Below are 15619 nucleotides of genomic sequence, written 5' to 3' on the forward strand. Positions count from 1 at the left end.
GTCATGCCTCAAGTACATAACTTCTTTAGCGAAAGGTTCTATCTTTGTCTTAAGTAAACCCTGTCCATTGTTTCTGTGCATTTAGTTTAACGCATTTGAAATACATTGTAACCACCCTGAAGAAAATACATAATCTTGTTAACTATCCTATAATCCAATCCCTCCTGCTTTCTCCCACCTCATGTAATCCTCCTTAAATTCCTTCTCTTCTCAATTTTAAATGCATAAAAGAAGCTGCAAAGCTGTTATCTCTGGAGTATTTGAGATCTTGCTCCTGGCATACAGTATGTCTTCAGTTTGACTCAAATAAACTCCTATAAAATTTTTTTTAAAAGAAAAGAGAAAAAACAGCAGCCCATGTTCTAACCTTTGAGGCCGTCCCCTCAAAACTCTAGTACTTATCTCAAAACAATACACTTACATTCTTATTCTCTATTTGTAAATTGTAGACATAATCTATTAATTTCCTATCACAAAAGATAAAGATTTAGCTCTTTTATAACACCCATTTCCCTTCTTTTCATCCCCCTAATATTCAGCTAACTAGCATATTTTTAATATATTTCCTTCCCTGAGTAACAGTTTTTCCTTCCTAGAGTTAATTCTGCCACTTTTGTCCCAAATTCCCAAGCTTTGCAACAGAAATATAAAACCTCTCTGAATATATTTCATATTTTTTAATTTAATTTTATTTTCCAATTACAGTTTGCATTGAACATTATTTTGTATTACTTTCAGGTGTACAACATAGTGGTTAGACAATCATCTACCTTACAAAGTGCTCCCCTGATACTTCTGGGTCCCACCTGACACCATACAGTTACTACAATATTGTTGACTATGTTCCCTGTGCTGTAGTTTCGATCCCTGTGACTATTTTGTAACTAATCAGCACTTCTAATCTCTTCTATTTCATACTCCTAAGCATAAAGTATTCTATTAATTCCAACTCTTCCTTTAAATACATCTCTTTCTAGATTTTTCCATCTTCCTGCTCATCTAAGGACTGATTCTTCTTAAGATCAATACACAGCTGCCGTCCTGGAACTTCCCTTCATCCTTATCTCACTCTCAGCATTTCCTAAAAACTGTTAGTTTTTAGGATAGTACTGTCTCTTTTCTCCTGTTGATCCTCATTTGGATGTAAAAAGATTCCTGAGGAAGCAATCATGGAAGGTACATTTATAGGATCATACATCTAAAAAAGTCTTTTCTTCTATCCTCACACCCAATTAATAGTTTGGCTAGGTATAGAATCCAAGTAGTTTCCCTCAAAATTTTAAGGCTACATTTTGTAGTTCTGAATCAAACACCACGATGATTCTTGAGCAAATGTGTATTTAGGGTTTATATTTTCTCTCTCTAGAAGCTTCTATTATTATCTCTATACTGCTGGTATTCTAAAATATTCAAGTTATGTACTTGACATAGACCTGCTTTACATTTTTTTAATGTACACCCAGAGCTCATGTTCTTTAGTTCTGGAAATTTTTATAGTTTTATGATTATCTCCTCCCTATCATTTTATCTGCTCTCTTGTTTTCTGGAACTTCTGTTAATCATATTTTTTGACTTATTAGTGTGATTTTGTCTTTTCTCTCCCATTTTCCATTCATTTAACTTTTTGCTATATTTTTTGAAAAACTTCAGTATTTCTATTAAAATTGTTTTAGCTATTAGAAGAGGACTTAATTCCTGATTATTTGTTTTTTTAATATTAAACTGTCATGTTTCGTGACAGTACTATCTTATCCTATCTCTCTCTTTTTAAATTTATTTTTACTTCAGCTAGCTATTGTCTTCCATAGGAAGTACTGTCTCTAGTTCTTGAGCCAGATCTGGAGCATGAACTGGCTTGATTTCTCATTGGCACAATACTCTGCAGGCACTTGTATGCAGCTTTCTCAATTCTACTGATTCCTCCATCCACTTTGCATCTTCCAAAAATTGTATCTCTTTCATATGTTGCTTCCTCTTCCTTATGCTTGTGAATTCATATATAATTTTTAGTTTTTTACTCACACTTTTAATCTCTTCCTAGGAAGGAATAAGAAAAAAATGTGTTCATTCACCAGGTTTAAGTGAAAGTCTATTGTTCAAGTTTCTGAAGGTATTAAGCCCACAGTTATAATCACGCTGTTCAGGACGTAATAAAGTCATAGGGTTTTTACTATTAAAAACCTTCTCAGAGATCATCCAATTCAACCTACTTATTTTAGAGGTGAGCAAGAGAAACCCAAAAAGGTTAAGTAGTTTATGCAAGGTTATTTAACTAGTAATTCATACAGCATTTGCCTTCATTACCATACTGCTTCATCACATAGATAAATCTTTAAAGCAGCTACTCTCCAACGCCCAGACACATCATAAGGTTAAAACACACAAATAAGCAAGTCTAGTTTTTGGTTAACAAAATGTGGGAAAGCCGCCATAAAGAAAATCTGGAAAACAATGATACCAAGAATAAATATCTGATTCCAGACTTTCTATTTTCCACTAAAATGCCTAATCAGTACTCTCCCATGAAACTCATTCTCCTTAGCCTGTTTCAACATGCCAGAGTTACCCTAGATTTTACTCTTTCAGGTCATAGGATCCCACCATGTTTCCTCAAAGCAAAGTTATGTTTGAAATTCAACTAAATTATTTATATCCTTCCTTACCTCCCTCCTCACACTCTCCCTAACTTCAAGTTGGCCAGCAACCTACTTCTCCTAAATTAATCCTTTCCTTCATGAATAGCACCACCCAGGTGCTCAAAGGAAAATCCTGAGTCATCCTAAACTTCTTTTTCCTTTACAGTACCCACCCCTGACCCCTCCATCTAGGTAGTCCCCAAATCTTACCAATGCTTCCTCCTAAAAATCTCTTGAATCTATCCATCATGATATTCCTCACAGCTTTAAAGCTACTGTTTCAGGTTTGGCCTTCATCCTGATTACCATTAATGGTATCACAGATCAGTCTCTTCTCTTTACACCTCTTCTTCCTCACTCAATTGCTGAAATTTTTTTTCTTAACTAAGGAGCCATTTCCTTACTTAAAACTTTTTAGTGGATCCCACCTCATTTCTAGCTCCTTAGCATGGCATATATTGGGTTGCCCAAAAAGTCTGATTTTCTTCTTAAGATAGATCTAATAGTGCTTAGTTGTCTTTAACTTCATTCAAAACAATTTTGTAAGGTTGTATTGTGAAAGCTGTCATATCAGTGTGCATTAAAAAAAACATCAAAATTGGTGAATTTTTGTATAGCCATTTTAATATTAAAGATGGAAGAAAATACACAACATTTTCAGCATATTATGCTTTATTATTTCAAAAAAGGTAAAAATGCAACTAAAACGCAAAAAAAGATCTGTTCAGTGTATGATGAAGGTGTTGTGAGTAACGGAACGTGACAAAAGTGGTTTGTGAAGTTTTGTGCTGGAGATTTCTTGCTGGACAATGCTCCATGGTCACACAGACTGGTTGAAGTTGATATCAATCAAATCAAGACATTGATTGAGAACAATCAAAGTTATACCACACAGGAGGATAGCTGACAACTCAAAATATCCAAATCAATAAAGTTATTGGTGAAACTGAAAAATGTCTTTTGTGGAAAAAACTATACAAACTTTTTGGCCAACCCATATAAGCTACTTCATATAAGGCACTTGCACAGCTCCCCATCTTCATCTCCTGTGGGCCTTAAGCTTTCATTTCATTGAATAGAAACCAAGTAAAAACCAAGAGGTTTTTGTTGGGTTTTCTAGTCAAACTGGATGTTCATTGTCAAATGCCAACTGTCCTTTCCCATCTCTTCTTCCAGATAAAGAAGGAATCAGATAAAAAGAAAGAGAATAATATGATTAAAAAACAGTATTAACCCTGATAAAAGTATTTGATAAAGTTCATTTTACCATAATTCTTGTATTCTCATTTATAATATTTTGTTATCTTTCAGGGATTATAATCTGTTTAAATGTGTTGGCAGTACATTAAATTTAGTATCTAGAACACTGAACATACAAATTGCATACATGATCCTAACAATAATAGTTAGACTTTTTGGATATAAAATAATTAAAGGATCAACACATTAGTAGAGTAAAGGCCCAATCTAAGATGTTTTATACAGTAGGCACTAGACTACAAATTTTAATAGGAAGAGGCCATGTCTTAATAATCTTTCATTCCCTACAGTGATAAATGCAATCCCCAACCTAATAAATGCCCAGTGAATTAATGAATAAATTAATTATTACATGAAATTATTCAAAACATCAGGCCAATAATCCCAGACAGCCCTAGTTTATGTGCTATTTGATAAACCAAATAATCCAATGGAACCTATTATTATAGTTGATCAACTCGTTCAAAATGAATACATATTTTTCAAAAGTGTATTTATGTTAAGCAGATCTTTATATGGAACATTAGTCTGATTTGGGAATTTGTTAAATCGTTCAATGAAAAACAGCAAAAATTTGCAACAAAAAATATATCCCATTTGAAAAACAAATGAAAAATAGATGATCCTGCTGTTAGTATTCTTATCTTTAGAATGGACACCACACATTTTTCCAAAATAGAGAAATGAGAACTTTCTTAGCTAGAACTTTAAGTTACTGCCTTCCATATTTTTGCAATGTCATTGCAATATTACTGCCTTTCATATTATTGCAAGCTGCCTTCCAAACAATATAGAAACAGCACCACTGTATATGCACATACACCTAATTGATCATTTCTTCTATCATATCAACCTCAAGTTCCATGATATTCTGTCCACTATTATGCACTAAAGTCAACTTGCTTGCCTATCTCAATTTTATTGTCACAGCAAAACACTGATGGTGCAGTGCTAACCCATCAGTTGAGCACAGCATCCCAGGCCAGTTATAAAAATGCCTTAATCCACAACTTAAAATTTAAAATATCAAAGTGTTACAGAACAAGGGGGTCTGGGACGATATACTATTACCCAAAAGGAAGCCCCCAGGTCCGTTATGTCCGCCATCTATAGGAAAGATGTCTCTCAATGCCAGAGATTCGTGAAAAGGAAAGGACATGTTTATTTAATGCTATACAAACTTAAAGTAGTGACCTAATGTCTTCATAACATCCTAGAGTCTCTTAAAACACCCACAAACACACACAGTCCTTTCTTCCCCCTTTGCCCAGTTTGGAGTACCATATCTCAGGAAAGGAAATAGAAGTCCGTGGCTCAGGCAGCCCCTGGTTCTTCCCAGTAATCCGTCTCGGCTGGTAGGCCTCCCTTGTTCCTGGCACCCTCAGCTGTGTCGCCGGGATCTCTGCTAAAGCTGGGTGGTGGTTCCCCCTTCTAAAGCTGTGGGGGTCCCCACTCTGGCAAAGGCACATGGTCCTCTCTCCAACCGCTCCAGCCTCATCGTCCTCTCTCTCCCCAAGGACCACGGGAGTCCCCATTCAGCCAAAACTGTGTGCTTCTCTCCAGCGGCTGCGAGGAGGGGGGTTGCCACTCTGCCAAAGCTGAGGGGCAATTCTCTGCTAAAGCCATATGGTGATTCTCTCTCTCAGAGGTGCAGGAGTCCCCACTCTGCCAAAGCCACGTGATTCTCCCTCCCCCAAAGGCTCCCGTATCTGGGTTTAAATCCCCTCACCAATACTCCTCTGCAGCCCCATTTCCGACTCCTCCTACAATTGGCTACACATGCCAGAACTCATATCCTTCCAGCTCTACTGGGCTGCCATCATGAGTCTGGGCAGATGTGGCCCCATGTCATGGAGCCAATCACCTCCAAGCTCCCATGCAGGCGCTGTAACTTGGGGGACCTGCCCCGCCCCCTTTACCTCTTGGTGGGGAAGTTACTTACATTCCCTTGGCTATGAGCATGGCCACAGCTATTTAACATATCTATGTAACCAGTCAAAGTTTATAGATATGTTAAATGACCACACCAGAGGTTAGCTGCAAGGCTGCTGCTATGCAAAACAGCTCTCAATGGCCCTGCTCCATTTGTCCCTTCCCCCAACCCATACCTGGGGGGGAGGGGTGAGGACATCCTAAAATCTCCTGGACACCTTGAGTTCTGGACCCCATTTCAAATGCCCATTTGGGGCCCCCCCTCTTGGCTGCACCCTGTTACAAAAGGGCTCGGCTCCAGGGTTCTGAGTAAAGAACAGAGCACCCTGAACATTCGAACTGAGATAGGCTCTTTTCTCTGCCTAGAAATGTCCTTAGCAAGCAAGGGATTCTGAGTATTGTACTAACAAATTCCTTAAGGGGAAGAAGATTCCCTTGAATCTTACCTCCTTAAAAATACTTTGTATAACAAATGGATATAATGGGTAAATCCTCACTGAGTGGAACCCTGAATACCTGGCCTACTGAACATTAGTACAAAGGTTGATATTTCCTGGGATACTACCTAGTTTGTTTAAGTACACTGTGGTCTTCATATAAAATAACTTAATGGATATGATATAGTTAAAGGAAAAATGGACAAGCAACAAAGTAAGGAATAAAAGTACATGAGTAGGTTAGAAAAAGGGATACATGTTAACAAATGCTGACACATAAAAGAGCAAAGAGCATATATGAAGGCACACCTCTGAGCAAAAGGCTGAGGATAACCAAAATGGAAAGGACGTACAATGGTTGAAAGAAGGACAGAAAAAACAAAGTAGAGGAGAAATTTGAATAATATCATGGTAGGAAAATGGATATTGTATGAGCTGAGGAGTAATCCCAATGTTACAATGAGTCATAATGTAGAAAGACAGTATTTCTTTTACCCAAAAGCTTTATGACAGGCAAAGATTGGCTACAATATGCAAACAAACAGATCTAAATTCCATAATAGGCACAAAAAGTGACCAATGGTGATATTTGTACTATTTAAGGACACACAAGGGTACTTACTAATTTTAGATTATGTCATTTAAATATTTTTTTCAACTGTGGACAACATCTTTATTCCCCTTTGCTACTATTTGGCTTTATTTTTTAAAATTATGGATATGCTATTTAAATAATCTATAGAAGGTGAATGTTATCACTTATTTAAATAATTATAATAACAAAAGAAACAGTTGATAGCACATTCATTCTAATGCTACCAGCACTGAACCAACTATGGTAACATTCAAACCAAGGAGGAAACTATCAGCAGTCTGAGGTTGGAGCCCCTTTTCTATGAGAAGCACATTTGTAGGTAGGAAAACAGGATGTGAAATAGTATGAAGATGTGTGTAACAGCATTCAGAAAGAAAGCAGGTAAAAGCTTAATTCTCCTCCAAAAAGAAGTTTCTAAAAATGGACACATTACTGAAAACCTGTAACCTACCAGTCAGCAGAAGCATTTAAGAACTTATGGGATACAGTAAAATACCTACTCTTTCAATTGGTATACAACTACCACACAACTATTTGAGTGTAGCTACCAGGAACTTCTGTCAATATTGTATTTTCTTTTCCTTTGTTCTCTATTTACAATTGCGAGACAACTAAGTGAAACTTAGTTTTCACTGAAATGAGAAACAACTTAGCTAAATAACTAAGTTCAATGTGGAGAGGGGCCCTGTAAACAATTCATACAACCCCACCAATATACCTTAATATCTCTATATCTCAATCCTTTTGATAGTCTTCAGCTGAGACTACACCTAGCCCCTTCACTTATGTCTCAAATACATTTTCAGGTCTCAGCATTTCCTGAAAACAGGTAGTCATGGTCAAATTTCCACTTCTTATAAATCCGAAAAAAATGGGTGTGATGGGAGTAGGAAATAGTTTTGGTGCCAACCAAAGCAGAACTACTACATCTTGCTAATGAAACATTTCAATACCTGGTAGTAGTGATCAAGATTATGTTTGTTATATAAGTGCACATAAGTCAAATGCTGCTGCTACTGCCACCACCACCATTGACAATAATGATGGTGATGGGGATGATGATGACAGCTAACATTTTTAGTACTTGTGTCAGGCATTGTTCTAGGTGTATGCATATATTATCTCATTTAATCCTCACACACTCAAAAAAAAAAGTCCTTGTTAGGTAAAATTATTTTCATCTTCATTTTATATAGGATACTGAGACACAGAAAGAAGCTAGTTACAGCAATTTAACATATTTATCTTATTTAAAATTAAAACATAAAATTTTACACCTATTGACCAACTGTTTCATGTAGGACCAAGGACTGTCACTGACTCTTGATTTGCTGAGTCACATTATTCTTCTTGCTTAAACTGTACCACAATGTACCATCTATTTTGTCAGTGTGAGTTTAAAGGTTTTGTTTGTTTGTTTGTTTGTTTTAAGTCAGTAAGTGCTTACAGGGACTTGCAGAGTAAATTGAATGCAGGATCCTACCAGAGTTTTTACATTCATCCCTTAATCCCAACCCAGCCATTATTTCCTGGTGTCTAGAACATACCTATTTGGACTATAATTTGGTTTAGTGTTTGTTAAGTCTTTCCAAAGCATTCAACATAAATTTCATTAAATCAACAACCCTTTACACTTTTTACTCATATTTCATCAGTTTGCATAACTAAATTACAATTGCACATTTGACTGGAATAAACAAAATTGGAAACACACACAAATGACTCTAGGTAAACATACCACCAGATAAATAGAAATGCACTATTTTTCAGAGGTATCCTATTGGCCTGAAGCAGGGATTGACTAAAGCCCCCTTTTATAACATCCCTAATCACAAAGAATATTATTTAACAGGTATATTATGTTTCTGGCAGAATTAATTTACAATTGAAAAATACAATCAAATTTGATAGAAGGTTCATAGTAACACCAAAATTCTGTACTAAAAAGGTAACAAGTCTCTTATCTTTCTCAATTAGAAACCCTAAGAGACTTCATCGATAAAAACTAAAGTCACAAACTGAATTACAAGGATGATCCTTCCCAAGGCATGAGGATCCACAATCATACCACATAAAAACTTATTAATGAATAAAGAGCCCTGGCTGCTGTGGCTCAGTGGATTGACTGCCAGCCTGCAAACTGGTTGCCAGTTTGATTACCAGTCAGGGCACATGGCTAGGCTGTGGGCCCGGTCCGCAGTTGGGGGCATGCAAGAGGCAACCACACATTGATGTTTCTCTCCCTCTCATTCTCCCTCCCTCCCTTTCACTCTAAAAATAAAATAAAATAAATCTTTTTTTTAAAGAAAATACATTGACACCAAAAGTATTTTTTAAAAAATAAATAAATGAATAAACTTAGTTTTTAACAAAGAAACTTTCTACAAAAGCAAACTATCACCTTACATGGGAAAAACTGAATTCAAAGCTAAGGTCTAGCCACTTACTAAATTGTTTGATGTGGGGTAAGTTACTTCACACCTTCCTCAGCTGCAGTATCCTTATCTAAAAAAGAAGACAATACTTGTCTCCATCTCAACAGAACTATGGTCTGAATTACATAAAGTATCTGAAAACTACCAATCATCATACACATATAAGTTATTACTGAAAATTCTACTTCGTATTTTGGACACAGAACTTAAGAGTCAGAAGAGGTCATTTCACAAATGACAAGGCTAAGAGCCAAAGGCCTAAATTACTTTCCTGCTTACAGTAGCATGGATGATAGAGCAGAAATAGAGAATTCTTAATTAACCAGGAAAAGAATATCACAGACAAGGCAATGGGATCAATTGGAGATTGAGGAAGCCAATGTGCCCAGAACAAACTAATGCTGTAGTGTAGACTGTCATCAGAGATAAAATTTTAAAGGCTGAGCAGTTTATAATTTAAGTCCTGGCAGTGACTTTGGTGAAGATATTATAGAAGATTTAAAACATCAACCAAAAAAAAGTTCAACTATACCAAATACAGATTATTATTCATCTTATACAACAAAATTTTGATGCCTTTTCAAACTAAAAAAAAAAGTAGTGAATTTGAGATAATTCTCTTATTTATGTTACTCCTTTCTACTAGTCAGAATAATTAAGCATAGGTTAGGAAGTTAAGAAAACAATAGAATGGATGTCAGTAAAGCTCAAGTACTTTAATTAGATTCCTCTGTGTACAGTTTGCTTCTCTTCTTTTCTGGCCATTAATCCAGTGGGGGAAAATGATCTAAAACAGCAGCACAGCATGAAGGGACAGACCCTGAGAGCCTGTCTGTCTATGATGACTGCTCTTGTGCATCCAGGCCGCCTATTGAAACTAACAATGCCTGCTGCTGCTGCCGAAGAGGATCATCCAAACTCTGAAAATGAAACACATCACACAAAGGGATGAAAGAATTTTTATTCCACAGGGTTTAGCTTGCAGCTGGTCATGCATGCCAGAGGGTTGTGCCATGAGGATGAGAAAGAAGCTTCCAAAGAGAATGGCTACAGCAGCCAATCGGACATTTTGAAATACTCAGAGAACTATTCTTTTGAAACTAGAGCTAGTAACTAGACTTCTTTATAGCAGAACTTGGAAGATTCTGAGCTTTTTCATCTCTGCAATTCACCCAAGTATAAATATTTTTGTGATTAAAAGAAACTTAGAAAATTTCTAATTGATTATACTCATTTGGGGTTCTACATTTATGTGTTAGAGATTTTTATTATATAACTGGTTTCCTCCCCTCTGGGCTAGAGTTCAATGTTACTTCAAAGCTTAAAATTGTAGCCCTGGCAGCATAGCTCAGTGGATTGAGTGCAGGCTGCAAACCAAAGCATCGCAGGTTCAATTCCCAGTCGGGGCACATGCCTGGGTTTCCCCATGCAGGCCACATCCCCAGTGAAGGCCATGTGAGAGGCAACCACACACTGATGTTTCTCTCTCTCTCTTTCTCCCTCTCTTCCCCTCTCTAAAAATAAATAAATAAAATGTTTTTTAAAAAGCTTAAAATTGTATATAGATAATTGTATATAGAATAGATGTTGTTTTCTGTAACTGATGCAAGTATACTGAATAATATGCTTGGTACACAAAACAGCACACTGGTTAAGACTACAGGTGTTGAGGGCAGATCAGGAGTGAAACTGCAGTAGCCCTAGTCACATAGCATCAGGTCCAGTGGGCTCTAACAGTCTGGAATAGCTGTACTCAGTAAGTTGGCCCACAAAAGGTACTCCAAATGGAGCTGCAAGTTATAAAAGCCTTCCCTGCAGCCACCATTGCTCCTGCCCCTCAAATAGTCCCAGCAAGCCATAACGCAGTTTTTCACCTTCCTAGGACCATCGGTCTCTAAAGAAGTGCCAAAAGTGGCACCTAGGACTTTGGAAAGTCATACCACAGAGAAGCATCAGCCTTCTATTCTCTGACAAACTTACTTCTACATGTCAAAACTACAAACATTTGCCCTCGCTCCCTAGCCCTTTCCCTCTCCTATCCCAAAAAGCTCATCTTTCTCTGTTTACTAAAGTGTGCAACTCCTTTTTGCACATAAAGGTACACACATTAGACTTAGAAATCCATTTTTTACCTATTATACCACAGGTACTAAATAATTCTGCTGTAACTAGATGTGTACTAGATGTGTAACTAGATGTGTACTAGATGTGTAATATGGAAGTTATTTAATCTAATTTTGCCTTAGATTCCTCACTGATAAAATGTAAATAATATTTGTCTTATGAAACCATTGTAAATAAGAAGATAATATTTACCTCATAGTTCAGTTACCAGCACAAAGGGTGATTCAATAAATAGTAGTCATTGTATGTGTGTGTCATTCTCTAAACAGGAGTAACAAATAGTTCACATAAGACACTGAAATGAGAAATAGAATATAATATAAAAATATTCTCCTACCTTGTCAGCATGCTATTGTTGATTCACACATCGTTTCATTTTTCTGAGGTTAGATCACACTTTATAAGAAGCACTACTTCCTTGAGGATTATGCCAAAGTGAACAGAACTCATTGGGAAAAATATTTCCTTTGCACATATTCAATCCATTAGTTTTAATTAATGTCTTTCAAACCACTGTAAACAACTCCTTGGTACAAGTGTTTTAACTTTTCAAAGAGCTACCATTATGTTTTATACATAAATGTCTGGCATTGGAGGGAATGCATAATTGTTCTAATGTTTCTCGTTCCCCTATTTCTACTACCACTTCTACTCTTTTAGTAGCTCTTATAACTTCTCTCAAAAAGAAAAGACAATTTGGATGGAAATTGATATTACAAAACCAAAGATAAAATATATTTGCAAAAAATTCATTCTCACTCATAGTTATTCTACAGATATTATCCCATTTAACTGCACAAAATGAATTTTTAGCCCTGAGTCTATTACCAATATATTCAAAAGACTAAAAAAAGCAATCTTTCAGAAAAATCTAAAAACAGGGAAAGAAATATATATAAATATAGTATTTAAATAAAATAGATATAATGAAAATATGTATAAAGATAGACAACGACATTTGTGTACAACAGAAAATTTTCGAGGCAGGGTAAGATGGTAGTGAAGTAGGATGATGTCTCCCACCACCTCCCAGAACCAAACTGGAAATAAAAATAAAGAGGGAAACAGCCACCTGAAATAAACAACTGATGACTACCTGAAGAGGATACTCTTAACCAAGGATGGGCAGAAGTCACCTCAAGATCAGATGGAATGGTGATGATGCGAAAGGGGCTGGCACCACTCCCACCAGCAACAGGTCAAGCTTACAGTAAGCACAGATGAGAGAGCTCCTCCCTGAGAGGAATGAAGCCTGGACCCCAGACCTGGCTCCCAAGCATAGAGGGCCAGCACCAGGATCAGCCGCCCACACAGGAGCCAGCAGTGAAAGGCCACAGGGTTTTGGTTTGCTGGGGGGAGTCAGAGCCCACTAGAGAAAAAGCCACTATTTTTTTTTCTTTTCTAAGGGGCTAAAACACAGGTTTCACATTAACAGTCACCCACCACAGGCTCAGGTGAAGGGAGGGTTGTGTGGACTGGAGGTGCCTGAGAATGGTCAGGAGTGAGAGGCACTGAGAATAGATGTAGGGGGATGGGCACTGGATTCCTTGTGCTGGAACATACCTCGATACAGCAGCAGCCATTTTCCTTGAGAGCAAGTCCCTTCCAGGGGTAAAATAATTACCACTTCCTATGGGAACCTGCTCCCCAGGCCCTGCATTTTATCTTTTTCTTTCATCTTAACCCATGCTGAGGAGACAGCAACATAGGCAGACTCAGGGTGGGAACCTGACTGGTGCTTCCCCCTAATGGGAAAGCCATAGAAACACCCTTCTGGTGTCCAGCAGACCCAAACTCTGTGCTCTGGACACCCTACCTGATTTACTACTAAGGAAAGTAGTAAACTTTCCCTAGTAGTTTACTGCAAAATTCAGGGAAACAATCTGGGGCAGATGCAGACATGTAGTATGGGGATAAGGGAGCACAACCACCATCTTTCCTGAATTCCAAATGGTACCTCCACAGGAGATCCAAAGGTCCCATAATCCCAATTCTACCAGAAGCCCTCTCATTAACAGTCAGGTCAGCAGATAGACTACGATTTAAAGCAGACCAGCAGGGAGAGACAGATGGAGGCAGATCCCGTGATGCCTTCGGTTGTATGCTGACCCACTCCTGGGCCTTGTGCAGATAAAAGCAAGCCTTGCAGTGCAGCAAGGCCCATCCCAGGCACAGCCAAGCCTGGAGGAGAGAGCCACAAACTGTTGATTTCTTATAGCTTGGAACAGGCTGCCAAGGGCTAGAGAGGATAGCATCTGACATTGGCTTACGCCATCTTCACACAATATCAGAGCCATAGCCAAGGGGAGAATCTAGCAGGCAAGCACTAAACTCTGGTGAGACAAATTCTACTTCATTCTTTTTCATTATTTTTGTTACTTTTTCATTTGCATAGCCTTATTATTTTTTCTTTTTCAACTTTTTCTCTATTTTTTCTTTCATATCTCTTATTTACTCTTACCTTTTCTTACTCCATTTGTTTATTCTTCCTTCCTTTACTTATTCTTTTATTCCTTCCCTTTATTCTTTTTTTTTTTTTTGTAATTTCCTCTTTCTATTCCTCACTCATTGTTTCTGTTCCTTCTCGATTCTCATAATTATTTTCCTTTCCTTTGGTCTTCTCATGTTCTTTTTTTTTCATTTACTAATCCATTTCTCGTTCTACTTTTATTATTCTTTGCTATTTTGCTGTTGATTTTGCTGTTGTTGGAGATTTTTTTTGGCTTGTTTTGGTTCTATTTTTTGTGTTGTTTTGTTTTGCTCTGTCAGAACCTGCACAACAGCACATAAGATGTAAGGTGGGAAGCAGGAAGTTGAGCCATTCAGCCAGCCAGAGGGGACAGCCCACCAACAAATGGACCAATAACAACCAAGGCCCAAATACAACAGAAGAGCCCATATAATCTACACAAGAAACATTCCTACAACAACCGGCTCAGGAGGTCAAGAAGGCTGCACTAGTAAGCCCCACAAGTCTCTTACCACATAAGGCAACCCCAGTAAGACAGGGAGTCAAAGCAGATCTACGTATCTAATACATAGAAACAAACAAACAAAAAAAGTCAGCTAAAAATGGGGAGACAAAGAAATAACCCCAAAGCAAAAAAAAGAGGAATCCCCAGGGGAAAAAATCTAAATAAAATGGAGGCAGGCAACTTATTAGACATAGAGTTGAAAGTAATGGTTATGAGGATGCTCAAGGAACTTAGTGGGAACCACATGAGCATGAAAAAGAGCATAGAAACTATGAATAAGAACCTGTTGTAAAAGGAGAATGTAATATCTGAAATGAAGAATACACTAGAAGGAATTAAAGGTAGGTGAGATGAAGCAAAGGATCAAATCAGGAATTTGGAAGACAAGGTAGAAAAAAAACACAATCAGCCCTGGCTGATGTGGCTCAGTGGATTGAGTGTCAGCCTGCAAACTGAAAGGCTGCCAGTTTGATTCCCAGTTGGAGCACATGCCTGGGTTGCAGGCCAGGCTCCTAGTTGGAGCATGCAAGAATCTGATGTTTCTGTCCCTCTCCTTCTCCTTCCCTCCCTCTCTCTAAAAATAAATACAGAAAGAAAAGAAAAGAAAAGAAAAGAAAAGAAAAGAAAAGAAAAGAAAAGAAAAGAAAAGAAAAGAAAAGAAAAGAAAAGAAAAGAAAAGAGAGGCGAGGGGAGGGGAGGGGGAGGGGGAGGGGAAGGGGAAGGGGAGGGGGAGGGGAGGGGAAGGGGAAGGGGAAGGGGAGGGGAGGGGAGGGGAGGGGAGGAGAGGGAAGGGGAAGGGGAAGGGGAAGGGGAAAGGGGAAAGGGAAAGCAATTAGAGCAAGAGAAAGAAGACTTAAAAAGAATATGATGGTTTAAGAGAATGTTGGGACAACAGGAAACGTAACAGTATCCACATCATAGGGATACCAGAAGAAGAAAGTGAGCAAGGGATAGAAAAGCTGTTCAGTGAAATAATGACAGAACTTCACTGACCTGGAGAAGGAAAAAAACTACACAACTTCAGGAAACACAGACAGTCATCATAATTAAAATGGCAAAGGTTAAAGACAAAGACAGAATCTTCAAGGCAACAATACAGAAAGAGTCAGATACCTACAAGGGGTCTCTAATAAGACTGTCAGCTGACTTCTCAACAGAAACACTTCATTCAGGCCAAAAGGGATTGGCATGAAGTACTCACACTAATGAAAAGCATGGATCTGTA

This window comes from Phyllostomus discolor, chromosome 2, assembly GCF_004126475.2.
Source record: "Phyllostomus discolor isolate MPI-MPIP mPhyDis1 chromosome 2, mPhyDis1.pri.v3, whole genome shotgun sequence".
Lineage (NCBI taxonomy): Eukaryota > Metazoa > Chordata > Mammalia > Chiroptera > Phyllostomidae > Phyllostomus > Phyllostomus discolor.